Consider the following 17,321-nt stretch of genomic DNA (forward strand, 5'->3'; position numbering starts at 1 on the left):
AATCCTAACATGCAGGAAGTAGTCAAGAAAGAGGTTATGAAATTACTTGATGCAGGTATTATCTATCCTATTTCTGACTCCAAGTGGGTAAGTCCCGTGCAGGTAGTGCCAAAGAAAGGTGGGATGACTGTGATAACAAATGGAAAAATTGAATTAATTCCCACTAGAACTGTAACAGGGTGGCGTATGTGCATAGACTATCGTAGACTAAATATCGCCACTAAAAAGGATCACTTCCCCCTTCCCTTTATTGATCAAATGCTTGAGAGGTTAGCCAATCACAAATTCTTTTGCTATTTGGATGGGTATTCGGGATTTTTCCAAATTCCGATTCACCCTGAAGATCAGGAAAAGACTACTTTTACATGCCCTTATGGCACTTTTGCATATCGTAGAATGCCCTTTGGTTTATGTAATGCACCCGCTACCCTTCAACGTTGTATGATGAGCATTTTTTCTGAATTCATAGAGTCTATTATGGAGGTCTTTATGGATGATTTTAGCGTTTACGGTTCTTCATTTGACTCATGTTTAATTAATCTCGCTAAAGTTTTGAAAAGATGTGAAGAGTGCAACTTAGTCCTTAATTGGGAAAAATGTCACTTTATGGTGACAGAGGGAGTAGTCCTAGGTCATATTGTATCTGATAAGGGAATACAAGTAGACAAGGCTAAAATATCAGTGATTGAGCAATTACCTCCCCCAGTTAATGTTAAAGGAGTTAGAAGTTTCTTTGGTCATGCGGGGTTTTATCGCCGCTTTATCAAAGATTTTTCTAAAATTGCTAAACCACTGACACTACTCTTGCTCAAGGATGCCCCATTTATTTTACTGACGAGTGTCTTGAGGCTTTCAACAGGATCAAGTAGGCTTTGATATCGACACCTATCATATGTGCTCCCGATTGGAACCTTCCTTTCGAAATCATGTGTGATGCAAGTGACTTTGCACTAGGAGCCGTGCTCGGACAGAGGAAGGACAAGGTTTTGCATGCTATTTATTATGGTAGCAAAACCTTGGATGAAGCCCAAGTCAACTATGCTACTACGGAAAAGGAGTTTCTAGCTGTCATTTATGCTTTAGAAAAATTTAGATCATATCTTGTTGGTTCTAAAGTTATTGTTTTTACTGATCATGCAGCTTTGAAATATTTGATAGCTAAGGCGGAATCGAAGCCAAGGCTACTCCGTTGGGTTCTCTTGCTCCAAGATTTCAACATAGAAATCAAAGATAAAAAGGGAGCAGAGAACGTAGTGGCAGACCACTTGTCACGTATCAGGTATGAAGAGGGTAAGGATTCTCTACCTATAGATGATTCTTTCCCTGATGACAACCTATATGCAGCACACCTCACCATATGGAGGACATCATGGCCCCACTAAAACGGTGGCCAAGATTAATGAGTCAGGTTTTTATTGGCCTACAATGTATAAAGATGCTAACATGTTTGTGCAGGCTTGTGACTCTTGCCAGAGGACTGACAACATCTCGTGGAGGCATGAGATGCCCCAAACAGGAATTTTAGAAGTTGAGATTTTTGACGTTTGGGGTGTTGATTACATGGGACCGTTCCCTTCTTCAAAAGGGAACCGTTATATTCTTGTCGCCGTAGATTATGTATCCAAGTGGGTTGAGGCCATCGCCACTCCTACCAATGACGCCAAGGTCGTCCACAAACTTTTTAAGAAAACCATCTTTCCAAGATTTGGCGTACCTAGAGCTATAATAAGTGACGGAGGATCTCACTTTCATGAACGGAAGTTGGACACCCTCCTCAAAAAGTATGGTGTCTACCATAGGTCAGGTTTAGCCTACCACCCCCAAACTAGCGGCCAAGTCGAGGTCTCCAACCGCGAGATCAAGGCCATTCTAGAGAAGGTGGTGTCAAAATCAAGGAAAGATTGGAGTGACAAGTTGGACGACACTCTTTGGGCATACCGAACAGCATTCAAGACACCAATTGGTACTTCACCTTATAGATTAGTTTATGGTAAGGCATGTCATCTTCCCGTGGAATTGGAGTACAAAGCTTTTTGGGCGATCAAGGAGCTTAACATGGACTCTAAGGCCGCGGGTAAGAAAAGACTCCTCCAACTCAATGAGTTAGATGAGTTTAGACTGTCAGCATATGATAGTGCGCGAATCTACAAGGAGAAGACCAAGAAGTGGCATGACAAGAGGATCTTACCAAGAGAGTTTGCACCAGGTGATAAAGTTCTTCTCTTCAATTCTAGATTAAAGATTTTCCCAGGAAAGTTGAAATATAGGTGGTCTGGTCCCTTCACTGTCACAAGGGTGAATAAATTTGGCTCGGTAGAGTTGGTCAATGACAAGGGTGAAGAGTTTAAGGTAAATGGCCAACGACTGAAGGTGTATCATGAGGGCGCTACTAGTGGAGATGTGGAGGAAACCTTCCTAACTCCACTTCCAACCTGAACATCAAGGTGGTAAGAGGGTCGTGCGGGACCTAGATAAACCAGCGCTTTGCGGGAGGCAACCCGTATTTCTTGCTTTCTAGACTAGTTTTCCTTTTTATTTATTTTTATTTATTTTTTTTCTTTTTAAGAGGCAAGGAGAGTGTAATTTTACCGTTTATAAGTGTTTTTGTACATGTACAGGTTTAAGAGGTCGAAAGACTTAGAAAAAATTTGAAGACGAAGAAAAGTGAAGGAAACGACTGGACACGGGCCCGATCGCGCGAGGCTCGCCCGATCGGGCGCGCCTATTTTTGGCCGTCCCTTATAACTTTCTTCTTCTTTTTTTCCTCATTTTCTTCTTACTTCATCTTCTCCTCCATTACTTTCTCTCTCTAAAACCTCCTTTTTTTTACACCTTCAAACTCACTTCTTTTTCAATATGTCCTCAAATTGATCCATCAAAACCTAAAATTTTTTACATATTATTAATCCTCACATCTTCCTCCACATTTCCCACCTATTTTCTCCCACTTTCTCTCATACTTCCTTCAAACCCCTAGAGAGAGAAAGCTCCAAGCATCAACTTTTTCCTCATATAATGGCCTCAAAACGTTCAAGGACCCAAAGGGGTGAGAGTTCGAGGGCACCGCAACCAACGGTCAACCCGGATCTTCAAATTCCGAGATGGGAGGAGGTTGTCATTACCTCGGAGGAGCAACGGGTTAGGATGCTAAACCTCATCGATCGCCAGGTAATCTCTACCCGTTTTATTCATCATCCCACACTAGTTAGGTTAGGCCTAGATAAATATTTGGAAAAATTGTTCAAAGGTATAGGCATGAGTGGTTTCTTTCAAATGTGTCATGATACGTAGGACTACTTAACATTGGAATTTATTTCAAGTTTTAATGTTATTAAAATGAATGCACTAATTACTCATGTACAATTCCGATTAATAAACAACGATGTGAGACTAACTCTTAAATAATTTGGAAAGTTGTTTGATTTAAAATCGGATAAACCGATTGAACCCTCTCAAGACCACACCGCCGTGGTCTATAAGAGGCTAACTGGGGAGGATTTAGTTAACCTCCAGCATGCCAAAGGGACGTGGATTCAGCATCCCGTCCCAAAACTTTGGCAAAGATTTGCCGGCCTCACTATTTTTGGGAGGCATGAACCGGCAAATGTTAGGAGAGATGAATTGGAACTTTTGGCATCCTATGTAATTCCTACCGCTGAAAATTTGAACATACCCCATAGGATAGCCAATCACTTCCAAAGGGCGGCCAATGCGGCCGAGGCTAGTAGGTCTAGGGCACCTATTTATTTTGGAGGGTTAGTGACCCACATTGCTAGAAAACACCTAGGTTGGAACCCGGATGAGCATAGGAAAGTTGTAGGATCAAACCTCATGGACCTACCCTATTTAGGGAGTTTGAACTGGGTGCAACCTGTGGGGAGTGATACTTGGTGGATAGTCCACCGACAATCGGGTAGGAGGGACCAAGCCTTTACCTTACCCAACCCCGCTTTGACCAAATTTGAGAAGGGAAAGCCTTCTTATACTTTCGAGATTAATGGTCAAGGTGAGGTTCAACCACCTCACCCTTCACCACAATCCCACCAATCCCCCCTAGACCATTCCCCCACTCACCATTCACCACACTACCAACCACCTCCACCCTTCACCTATGGCATACCCACTTCCTCGGTCGACTACAACGTCGACCCCAATGCCCCTTATGACTTTTCGGCTTTTAGGAGCCAATTAGACCGCATCGAGACGGGGAAAGGGAGAGTTGAGGGTATGATGCAAAACCTAGATTCTAGGTTAAGCACCTTAGATGGGCAGGTTGGTTACATAGAGAGGAACCTCGGGAGGGGCCTTTATCCCATGTATGATGATTATGCCCGTCGGGGGGCTATTCCTCTCGATTCACTTACTCCCGATTGGTTCCAATACCCCCAAGGAGGGTATTCTCACCCCGGTGTGTATGGTACTTATGTGGACTACTCTTCGGTCCACGGATATGGGGGTGATGCTCCTTTTGGGGGTATGGGTGGAAATGTGGACCCTAACTACTTTGCAGGTGGTTCAGGTTATGGTGGTGCTGGACCAAGCCAAGGTGGTGCCGGTTCGAGTCATGGAGGAGGACATGAGAGGATGGATGATGATGAGGACTAGCTATGTTGGGCTAGTTTCCGAGCCAATGAGGACATTGTCTGATTCTGGCTTGGGGGAGATTTTTGTTTGGTATTTTTCTTTTCCTCTTTTCTTTTATTTTTGGTGTGTTTTATTAGGTTAGATTTCTTGCTTTCTAGGTTAGTTTTTATTGCTTCTTATTTATGAAAAATACAAAAAAAATTGAAAAATAAAAAAATCCAAAAATACGTTCCAATGAATTATGAATCATACTTCCCTGTGCCCCGTACTGGAGAAAATTTGTTTTGATTCTTGGTTATCGATAATGAGCATTGTGGATTTGTTGGTCATGATTTGAAGTTTAATTGCTTGGATTCCTAAACATGAGTCAATTTTGCCCAACTACTTGTGAATATAGTGCTTGACTAGTTGATTTGGTTAGGAAATGTGTGATAGTTCCATAATTCCTGGTATGTCAATGAATCTGAGTATTGATTTGCAACTATGAGTAGTGTTTCATGACTTATTATTATGCACATGAGGAGGACGAAGGCGTTCATTTTTTTAGGTAGCCTTCAGAGTATTTAGATACATTTGTTCCCTTCTTGTTACCCATGTTGTTGCTTGTGCCCCTTTTATTGTTTATATTAGCCACATTACAAGCCTATTTGAGCCCCATTGGTTACTAGTCCCAAGCTTGGCTTGGGGAAGCTATTAGTTGGTGAGGTGAGGGAGTTGTGGTGTGCACATTATTTGCACAATGTGAGAATAAAAGAAGAGTGTTTGTTCTTTGATTTTTGATTGGAAAATATTGATATGTTGTGTTTCAAAGTTGAAATTTCCAATATAAGTTAAAAAGAAAAAAAAAAGAGCAAAAGAAAAAAATTAATGCTCAAATGCTCTATTGGAAGGTTGTTCTAAAGAAAAAAAAAAAGAAAAAAAAACTCAAGTTTGAAAAAAAAAAGAGAAAAAGAATGAGTTCAAAGTTTGTATTTCACTCAAAGTTCTACATTATTATATTTTTATGAGTGACTATTGTAAGTGTTGGGATTGTTTATGATGATTGTAGTTGTATTTGGTGGTTTTTTTTGGAGTTGGTTATGTTTATGGAGATGTATGATCATCATTATTTTGATCATGGGTTTATTAGGATTTGGCTCCCTTAATGCATAGCTTTTCTCTCACATACTCCCAAATTTATCCTACCCTTTACCCTATCCTTACATTACAAGCTTTAAAGACCTTCCGACCTTGTGCATAGAAGTTATGTAAATGTGAAAGTTTTATTTATCAATGCAAGTTATGATTTGACATATTTCGAGTCGACTAGTAGGATGAGCGTTCAATGTTTTTATACACACGAGAGTGTGAGTTGGGAGGGCATTGTTCACATTAAAGGGGTTGGTTGGAGAGCGATCGAGTACATCTTTTACTCGTCACATAAATGAGAGTTGAGTGTGTGAGCACTAGTCTTGAATTCTATATGCTCTTGTGGTTTGCTCTACTTGACAATTGTTGGGGAGGAAGGGTGATTAGATGAATAAGATTGATTGATGTTGAAGCATGTTCATTAGATTTGCCTTGGATCGTTGGTTTTTGATTTGATGATTGGGGTGAAGTATGTTTTATATGTTCATTGATGAGCTCTTTGCTTAGGGACAAGCAAAGGTTTGGCTTGGGGGAGTTTGATATGTCCATTTTATATAGTGTTTTACCCCCATCCCTTGGTCGTTATTAGTAGTGTTTTTGGCTCTTTCGGGCCACTTTTATTACTAATTTGTGTGTTCTAGTGTTTTCGTAGTTTTAGTTGTATTTTAAAGGAAATTGCACTCTTGGAGCATTTTCCCGGGCTTTATGGATCGACTACGGAAGCTAGAAGGACGCGACCACTTTTGGAGCCCAGGATCGGCGAGAGCCGGTGATTAAGGGCTCGGTAATTGGGATCCCGATGCATTTGGACCAAGTATTCGAGACCCGAGAGGAAATCCGGATTGGGCCGAGAAATCTAGCCCAATCGAAGTCCAAGCCTCAAGGAGAAGCAACCGCCCGATCGGGCTACCTCTAGCATGATCGGGCGCGGCAAGATTAGTAGGCTAAGCGTGCTGAGGCGCGCCCGATCGGGCGATGCTGCTGGGTAGGAACGCGAAGAAAAAGGCGCGCCCGATCGGGCGCGCGTTTCTGGAAGCCCTGATTAAGTTTAGTTTTAATTCTTGTTTTAGGAAACGTTTAAATACGATTTTGTACGAAATTATTAGATTACCTTCTTTCTTAGACTTTCTCTCTCTACTTAGTATTTTTTCTCTCTCTTAAATTCTCTCTAAACTTTTATTCTTAATACTTCCTTTAATTCCAGATTTATTTTTGGTACAATTTCTTCCCTTTTAATTTCAGCTATTTTAATTGCTTTCTTGATTATGCTTTTACTTATTTACTTGATTGGCTTAGTTATGATGATTTGTGAGTAGTTTCATTCTAGGGTTTATGGGGATCCATAATTAATATGAAGGGATAGTTTGTTAATATTGATTATTGATATTGCATGATAATTTCTTATTGAATTGTTTTAATTCTTTGCAATTAGATTATGAATCTAGCAGATGTAATTTGATTGTGAATGTTTGGCAATATTGAATTGATGAATCGAGCAGATGTTAATTTAATATTAAAGGCTATTTTTAATAAGAACTTAGATCTAGTAAATTGCGAGAGCCTGTTAGATCTATGTTGATTAATAAATTGCGAGAGCCTGTTAATCATGTTATTTGTGCATTGTTAATTATTAATTACTTCGTTCTATCCCGGAATATTAATTGTTGGTGAACCTGTGACCCTAGGCTTCCTTATTATTGTTTCTTTTCTCCCTAAACTTATTCTTCGTAGTATACAATTTATTCCCAAAAATATGGGTTACTTAGATAATTTAGATTATAATAATTAATTAGAAGTAACAAGACTTGTTTCCCTGCGGAGATCGACCCTACTTCCGTATCTACTTTAGTTAGAGGATCTAGGAATTATTTTTGATTAGGGGATACGACTTTACCCTGTCAATTGTTAAGTTATTCATTGGCCATTAAGAGTTATGTATGTAAAGGTAAAGAAGTACTTAATTCAACATTCCTAAATTTCAACCTATGGAAGTAAATAATATCCACTATCAAAATACAACCACAACAGTTCTGAATTTCTCCTTTTTTGTAACTTTTAACACCTTCACACAGTTTTTCAAGAACATATTTACACCAATTCAAATTCTTAATTTTCCCAACATCATCAAGTGCCTTAGCAATCCTAAGGTCAGCGGTTCTGTTAGAAGTAGGAGCTAAAAATGTGGATACTACATGCATAACAAAGAGTTGCTTAAACTCGATCATCTCCACCTTGACCTAAAGTAGGTATCCTTTCCTCTAACAAATTAAGTGGAATTTGGTCATTTTCATCTGTCAGCCCAAAATTCAACCTCCAATTATGTTTGAAAACAAAGTCGGGATTATTTTTATTAGCGGATCGAGGTATCTCCTCAACATTTTTGGGGTTCAAAGGAAGGAAAAACACATCATACTCAGTCACCACAAACTCCTTACTATTATCAATTGAAAACATGCAGCTACCACAGTCAAAACAATCAATTAGCCACCTGTACATACTAGTAGGATTCCTTTTCAACTTAAATGATAACAACCCTCCAAAACCGATTTCATTTACAGAAATTTTTTTATCATCAGTAAACTTAGAAATCATGTCAACCAAATTCAAAGGCCTACATTTAGTTTTAAATGGCCGCAATCTGCAAAATAGAAATAATAATGCATAGTGTAAGGGGGGTGATCCCATCGTAAGGGGGTCCTTCCTTAGATGCCCATGGCCATTTAAAAGCCTAGGACTTTACACTTGTTAGGGTGTATTAGAATTTGAATTCCTGACTGTTTGGGAGACCTATATTAGAAATGATACTCTCATCATGATTTTTGTAAGAAACAAGTAGGAGTCGCCAATGAGTTTTAGGAAAACTCATAAACCTTGCTCATGCCTTTCTCCCAAGTAGAGTTCAAGGGATAATTAGCACGAATCATAAGTTTACTCATGCCCAAATTGGTCTACATAAACCAGAAATGAGTTCGGGAGCGAGGATACTAAGATAACGTTCCCTTTAGAGGGGAATCGCTATCTTAGCCCTAGTACGACCTCTACTAGCTCTTCCCTTTTCTCAATTTCATTACCAAACAATGTATGCAACGTGATACCTAAAGACTAAGTTAGTTGATTTTATTTAAATGCATTAATCACATAGGAATTACATTGCAAAAGTCGTTATTCTTATTTAATAATATTCGTGAAAGAACAATAAATAAACAAGATTCGCCTTGTCTTAAGTGATAAAACAACAATTAATTATTCCAATTCTAGTCTTGATTAACGAAAGAATACTATGTGAATTAATTAATTAAAAGTTTGTTTAAAGTGATCAAACAACACTAATTAATCAATTAAAGTTATTAAAACAATAAAAGAAAAGTGATTTATCTAAGTGCTCAGGAAACTAACCGTTCTTCTTTTATATTTGATCTCTGTTTAATGTGTTTATGGAATTTCTTTCTTCTTCGTACCTCCAAGGACTTCAATGGATTTAATTAGGGTTGGAAAGTATTTGGAAAGAGCGAAGAAAAAGTAGTATGATAGTAAGAGAAGTTAAGAGATTAGGGTTTTGAGAATACTAAGGTTTTAATTCTGAATTTTCCGGTCCCTGTAATGCTGAACGAAGACCCCTATTTATAGGCATAGGGATCTAGGTTTAGGGTTTTAGAGCTGCACCGTCAGGTGGCGTCCGCAACTCTCTAAGTCGCGTTGGATTCCGCGCGCATCTCAATGACGCGCAAGGCGCGCGCATCTGATTGAGTTGCGCTAGTTTGCGGTTTGCCTTATACAAAATCGCGTTTTTAAAACTTTCATAACTTTTGATTGCAGAGTTCGATTAAGGCGTGTGAGATGTCATTGGAAAGCTCTGAATGTCTAATTTCTAATTTTGTTAGAATTAGGTGAAAATATAGTATGGATCAAAATTTATGGCCGTTGGAGAGCAAGGGTGTCGATTTTAGGGCCCGGTTTAGTGTTTTGATCATAACTTCTTTGTTTTGGCTCGGAATTGGGCTTATAATATACCGTTGGAAAGCTATTTAAAATGGCTATCCAATTTGGCTTGGAATATTAAAAATGAATTTTATTATGGTTCATATAATTTATATTGATGCTATAAGCATGAGAAAGGAGCTATATAAGTGTCTATGTACACGAGGAATAAATTGTGTGTTGGTGTCTTCGTGCACTTAAGGTGTTTTTAACACCGAGGGATAGGATTTGTGGCGCTCGATGCGTTAAAGGTGTCTTTGACACTGAGGATTAAAAAGGGTTCAACATTAAATATTATGTGGCCAATAATTACTCAAGAATTTAATTGGTATGTTTGATTAATTGAATAATTATTGTTGATGGAATTATTGTGCTTTGAGAGTCATCACCAATTTTAATAATATGTAAATAACGTAAAGTGAAAGAGATTACGCACCAAAACTCTTGGAACGTATATACCTTGAGTATGAACTTATGGGGGAGTTATGTGACTTTATATTTGATCATAACTTGTACTGGAGTATAGGACGTTGTACATTCCTTTTATTTATCAGGAATTCCGCCACATTTGTGTGGTTTTGATGCTGGCACGGTTAGCTCCCGTGTCAATAACCTCAATAATTTAGGGGAGGTAGAGTTGGAAACTCGTTCGATGCGTAATCAATGCTAAATAAATTATTTAGTGTCTAGTTGAAAGGTTTTGTTGAATGTTGTGTGTGCTTGTAAAACAAGTGCATTGTGGTAAATGTGTGTTGACAGGTGAAATCATGTTAGTGTGTGTAGACACCCATTTGTGTCTCCTCAAAACCAAACCCAGTGATGAGTACCTTTCACGTCAAATCATAATCGAATGAAGTGAAAGTGTGAAAAGTCTAGTATTGCAGTTAGTTTTTATTTCTTTTCTTTCTCTTTGTTTTTGAAAACCTATGTTTAAGAAAACAGCCAATCCAGTTTGGTTTGGTCCATAGCAAGGGTCCAATAATAGTGTAGTTGGTTCGGGTTCGAAAAGATCTTTCCAACAATATTTTATAAGCCCAATTCCGATGAATAATGAGGAAGTTATGGCCAAATTACTAAATTGGGCCCGGTTTGATCTTTATATGCGGCCCAGTGATCTAGAGGAGGGCCTATTATGATTTATCATTCCTAATGTGATTAGGACTGATTATAGTCTTCTAGAATCTTCTAAAAGGTTCTTTTGAATCCTAATTTAATTAGCATTGATAAATTGACTTTAGTTGACTTTTAAGAGTTTTAATCAGAATAAAAGAAGTGTTTTTAAAGAAAATACTAGTTTACCCTCTCGTACGCTTAAATTTTATCAAAATAAGAAAACGCGTGGAAAATTAATTCTAGCGCCATACAACAGCTCTGTCGCCTGGCGTCTGGCGACACGCGCAGCGTCTGGTGACAGATCTGGCGACTGGCGTGTGTTTGGCGCTGCGGTCGTGTTTTATTCTTTTTCGAAACTCTGATTCGTTTTTTATCATATTCGGCTGATTTTCTCTATAAATAGCCTCCTAAAAACCTCCGTTTTTAATCACCAATTCTCATCAAGAATCTCTTGATTACTCTCTCTCTCTCTCTCTCTCTCTTTTCTAAACTAGCCTTTTGCACACAAAATTCTGCATTCACAAGATCTAGACACACCTAGCCAAATTCGAAGTTGCCTTCGCCCTAGACGTGAAAGGTTTTAATTTCTGAGGGTTTGGTCAAAAATCTCTATTTCAATTATTTGATTTAATTGTATGATTATTATTTTCCTTGAAGTTACTAACGCGTGTATTTTGTTATTAGAAAGAGGTACGAGGCATCCAAGTAAGTGCTTTAATTGATTTATTGATATTATGATGTAGAAATCATGTCTAGGTTGTTATTATGATTCCTAGTGTCATGTTAGGGTGTTTTGATCTTCCTAGTATCATGTTTAGGGTAAAGGTTATAATATCAAATATGACAATTGTGATTCCTGCGATGCTTCCTATTTTGTTCCTAATATTCATGTTAGTATCATGTTAGGGCTAAAGCTTTGATTTTTATTGCTTAGTGACATGCTAGGGCTTGTTATTAATCTTGTTAGTATCATGCCTAGGATCTTGCTATTATTATGCTTTATATTTAACATGAACATGATTATTTTAGTTACGAATATTATTAGGAAAATTTGTAAATTACCACCCAAAAAGAGGTCCTAATTTGAAATTACCACCCAATAAAAATTTTATTCTAAATTACCACCCATTAAAAATAAAATTCTTTCAGATTACCACCTTTTTATGTTTTCCGGTTGAAAATCCGACTGTGGGTCCCACCTTTTTAACTTCCCTCCTTTTTTTTCTTTTCTTCGACCTAATGTTCTAACTGTTGCATTAAACTCCATACTCTTCATCTCTCCTCAATTCCTTCTGTTAATCTAACCAAAAATCATCAATTTTAATTTTTCCCTCTTTCTTCCTTTAATTCTCTGTCAAGTTCTCAACTACCCATATAGGATTTAATCAAAACCCTAAGTCTACTTTTTTCTGGAAATTGAATGCTTGGTTGTACTTGTATGTACTGTTGATTGCGCCATCTCGAAGTGTTCTGTGGGGACCTGAAGCGTGTAGTTGAAGCTCTTGTCACTTGCTAATTGCAGAATTCTAACTAAATCGCACAATTAATTGCAAACAAATACCCTAATTGCAAAAAGCCCCAAATTTTATTGCCTCAGGAACCCTAATTACCAAATTAGGGAAAAAAAACCCTAATTTACGAAGTACTGGAATCATACCTTAGCTGCAAAATCAGAGTATGAAATTCAGTTTATATCTTCTTCTAACAGTACAAGTTGAAATTTGAGGGATTTAGATTGAAATTTGGAGCAAAATTTTTAAAATTGAAGTTTGACAATGTATAAACAACAGAAATCGGGGAGAGAGAGTCAAAGTAGCCGTTTATAGTCGTTATGTGGGGCCCTCAAACAGATTTTCCACCGGAAAACAAAAAAAGGTGGTAATCCGAAAGAATTTTGTTTTTAATGAGTGGTAATTTAAAATAAAATTTTTATTGGGTGGTAATTTCAAAATAGCACCCCTTTTTGGGTGGTAATTTACAAATTTTCCATATTATTATTATTTTCATGATTTTTATTATTTTGATGATTATTATTATGTTGCTTGATATTTATTGTTATTGCTTGATCACGCCTTTTATGCATGTTTAAAGGGAATTGGTACTTGTAATCACGCCTAATAAGATAATTAATAATCTTGTTTAGGGTTAATATGATTATAATTCAACTGATCGCCAATAATAGTTTTGTTTGTGCATTAATATTCAACCAACATAGATAAACAGGTTTAGGGTAAACCTAATGATTGCATGTTAGTCAGAAAGCGCACATGAATACGATCAGAATAAAGTAGAGGCCTATTATTAGAGCAGGTTCAATCTCTTTTAGGTTGGCTTTGTACCTTCATCCCCAAACTTCCAGACATGGTTATTCCAGACCTATTGGATTTGACGATCTCCTGGATCGTTAAGGGGTGTAACCTTCACCCTGTGAACGGTTTACAAGTTCCTAAAACTCGTTGGCGACTCTTTTGCTCTAGCTTCCTTCCCTTTGGACGCCACCATGTTTTAGTGTATGATCACAGTGGGGTTCAAGTTTGGGGTACTACTTGAAATATTCCCTACATTGTGTTTAAATACACTTATGTACCCAGCTTTGTTGATTGTGTGTGTTTGTGTTTTTGTTGGCCTTGTCTTTACTTTGGCCCTACGACGATCCGTTTTTATTTTACTTTATTGCCTTGGGTTTGACTTTACTTTAATTTCGTTTAGTTGACTTTTTAAGTTGACAGGTTTTGAATGTTTTTAAAGATAGTCTTCCGCTGTGTGTATTTGATAATTGCCTTAGTCGTTTTCACGGTGGCGGTAATATCTTAGATATTCCTATTTAAAGTTTTAAACAGGGCAAAATAGGTATTTTTAAAGAAAGGAATTTCTAGGGTGTTACAAAAATCCAATACCAAAAATCAACCACTAGTAGAAAAATTGACATGGCCAACGCTTAAAGGCCACCGGTTTTTGTAAACCGGTGGTTTAAAAAATGGCCGCGCAGAAGGCAAATAGTATTGCCACCGGTTCGACCGAACCCATGGCAATAATGATTAAGGCCACCGGTTTTGAACCGGTGGCAATATTTAAAAAAATACAAAACTGCGCCCCTTATTCTTCTCTTTCCCCATTCTCTTATTAGCTTCACTGTTTTATTTCGACCAAACCTTCGAGCCGCAGCAACAACAAAATCTAATTGCATCCAAACCCTACCACCAGTGACGCCACAGCCACCGCACCACCATCCACCACCTCCGCACTCCCTCCGAACCTCCTCCACCACTGAGCAAAGCAGCAAGCAGCCACGGGGAGGAGCAAAATTCGAATTTTTGAATTTTCGAGGGAGCTTCCTCCACCACTGACCAGGTGCGTGGTCCGTCCACCACCTGTCAGCACTGACGCCACAGCCACCGCACCACCATCCCACAGCCACCGTCCGAAATTTAGGCTTAATTTTCTGGTAATTTTTTATGAATTTCTGGGTTTTTTTTGTTGTTGGTAGGGTTAAAAGTTGAGAGAATGCACCTTAAACTTGCAAGAAATTGATTAATTGTTCATGAATTAGGTAATTTTTTGGTTTATTTTTCGGAATTTTCTGGCTTTTTTTTTTATAATTTTTTGGTTTATTTTTCGGAATTTTTTCTGAATTTCTGGCTTTCTTTTGTTGTTGGATGTTTGATGAATGCTTCAAGTATAAAATGTATGATACTATGATGAATGCTGCTGTTTTATGATTTGGAGAAGCAACTCCCAGACCTTCAGTGTGAGTAACTCCAGTAAATTATGGGATCAAGCCTACATCTTCCTGGCCCTGTTGTAAAGTAGTACCAAATATACTCTATATTCTACACATGTTGCTTCACTTTGCGGCACAAAATTCTTGTTCAGTCTAGTTTCTCTTCAATCCTTGAGCTGTTCTTAGATTCACAAGTTATATTCTTTTATTGATAAAAAAATTAAACGTATACCAAATCCAAGTCAGACACCTTACCATTTTATTAAGCAATGGAATCTACCATGCATTTAGAAGTGTTGACTTGCTCTTACAACCTTGATATAAGGATTTCAAGTGATCTAAGAGACTTGGTTTCTAGAAGAGCTTCCAATGATAGAAAGTGTTCTTTCTTTGGGATGAATATTATGGCTCCGGTTTTTATTTTTACATATATTTATATGCATATTATAGAAGAAGAAAGAGAGAGCATAGGGAAATATATTTACATTTGATATTTTTAAGCAGTTGAGGAGAGATAAAGAGAGCAGGTTTGTACAATAAACGAAGAGAAAAATTAAACACTGATTTGAAATATTTGTACATTGCATATTATATAATGTTATAAAATGGTTATATTTGGTGCCAGAATCCTTGTGGACGTGGTTTAGAATGGAGATAGAATCGGATGAGAAGATGAAATCCATAGATATTAAGTTATTGTACACAAGTGCCTTTTTCTTTAGTTAGTCCATAGCTCTTCTACATGAACCATATGAGACCAAGACAATAAGGAGTTTTATGTTAATATGTTACACTTAGTTATTAACACATGATGGAGTATAATGTGTGTGCTGGGTGGTCAGTGTAAAATGAAAATTGATATTTTTACAAGAGCTCCCTTGATAATGAGGCTGCAGATCGTGAGTTTCTTTGTCAAGTGTTGACTAGGGTAGAGCAGATTCATGATAATAATCTTCAAGGATGAATTGATTGGAGGAAGTGAATCTTTGTGGATGACCAAATGAGATAGTTTTTCATGTAACCAACCCATACAAGGCTTTGTTTTTTTTTTTTGTTGTTGCTTACTGTTGTATTTCCTTTGAACCTAGATTTTTTATGGTTGAAGCGTTGATGAGATACCCGGGTTTATCAGAAGCTTTAGTAGGGATTCAGAGTTATATTACCTCATAATTTGGTTGGCTTAATTAGTACCTTTAAAATACATAAATATAGCAAGCGTTGATGTAATTTTAGGTTGTTTTATAGTTCTTGACAAAATTACTAACTTTTATTTTGTTGTTTTATTTTTTATTTTTGTAGATTCATATGTAGTGAAGCACAAGTTTATTAGCTATTCAAGTGGGAAGTTCGAGACATTACATCCATTATACTTGCTATATTGTTATGAACTATAAACTTTATGGAGCTATATATATTTCTTTCTATTTATCTATTTGATAAAAGTTTGTTCATGATATTACAAGTTGTGTCTTGTTTAATAATAAATAATTACAATAATATGTTGAATGTTTGCATCATCATATGCCTAGATACCCGTTCAAGGCTTTCTCATTAGGAGAAAGTCTTGAATAGTCCCCGGTTGGGACTGTTCTTGAATGTTTACTCTCACTTAGGTGGTGAATGTATGTCTTTTTTCGATTTTAAGGAACATCTTGGCTGTCCATTTCTTCTCCATGTTCTCTGGGTACATATGTGGGTAAGTAATTATCTACATCTTGTACTTGGAGAACTGGGGGGAAGTGCTGCCGGATTTTCCTTAAAATTGGAAAGTTGACATACATTCACTAGTGAGAGTAGACATTCAAGGATGGGTTAGGTTGGAGTGATAAGGACACTTTGGAAACATGCATTTGTTCACTATATGAATGGTATATTCATGATGTGTACTTGAAGTTGATTTACATAAGATATGTAGCAATTGTACATTATTGATAATATGTTGCTATATATGTTTAGAGACACTTTACTAAATGGGAAAGGATCGTGGTTGGATGTATGGTAGACGTGATACAATGGATTTTTGGAATGGGGTTCAAGAGTTTTGCGAGACGGCTTTATCTTATCAGCACAAAATTGGTGAGGAAGGCCTATACTGTCCTTGTGTTGATTGTAATAATGTGAAGGTGGTCAATAGTGTTGAAATCATTAGAGATCATGTACTTTGTCGTGGGTTTAGACTTAAATACCATGTGTGGATTTGGCATGGTGAAAGTGGAGAGTATAGTGAGGATCTTGATGGGAATGATGTGCATGATAAAAGCAATGAGATTCATGTGGACGAGGAATGGGAGAATGATGAATATGTTATTGATAGTGGTGAGGATGGAGCTGAGGATCATCCAGTGGATGAGGTCGAGGATAATGACGTGGATGAGATGTTGCATAATGTCGAAAGTGATGTGTTTGAATTACTATCGGAGGCTTCCAAAAAGCCTTTGTACCCTGGGTGCAAAAAATACTCCAAACTTTCTGCCGTGCTAACACTTTTTAACATTAAGTCGAAGCATGGGTGGACGGACGTTAGTTTTACTTCTTTGTTGACCGCATTAACTGAGATGTTGCCTGATGGGAATGAAATTCCTACGTCTTACTATTATGCAAAGAAGCTTATGTGTCCATTTGGTTTAGAGTATAAGAAGATACATGCCTGTCCTAATGATTGTATTTTGTATCGTAATGAGAATGAACAATTGGAGGAGTGTCCACGATGCAAGCAATCGCGCTACAAGCACATGAGTTGCAATCCTGGTACGAAGGGACCTCCGGCTAAGGTGTTGTGGTATCTTCCTATTATTCC

The 17,321-nt window shown here is 37.6% G+C and overlaps 1 long non-coding RNA gene across 1 annotated transcript; it reads left to right on the plus strand.

The window, feature by feature from the left end:
• Window positions 1–13,910: 13,910 nt before the first annotated feature.
• Window positions 13,911–16,185, plus strand: LOC145611032 (uncharacterized). The gene is made up of 2 exons (XR_014106317.1): window positions 13,911–14,248; window positions 15,824–16,185. It is a non-coding gene; the product is annotated as an uncharacterized LOC145611032 (long non-coding RNA).
• Window positions 16,186–17,321: the final 1,136 nt, after the last annotated feature.

The sequence above is a fragment of the Chenopodium album genome, chromosome 3 (genome assembly GCF_948465745.1).
Source record: "Chenopodium album chromosome 3, dcCheAlbu1.1, whole genome shotgun sequence".
Classification (NCBI taxonomy): domain Eukaryota; kingdom Viridiplantae; phylum Streptophyta; class Magnoliopsida; order Caryophyllales; family Amaranthaceae; genus Chenopodium; species Chenopodium album.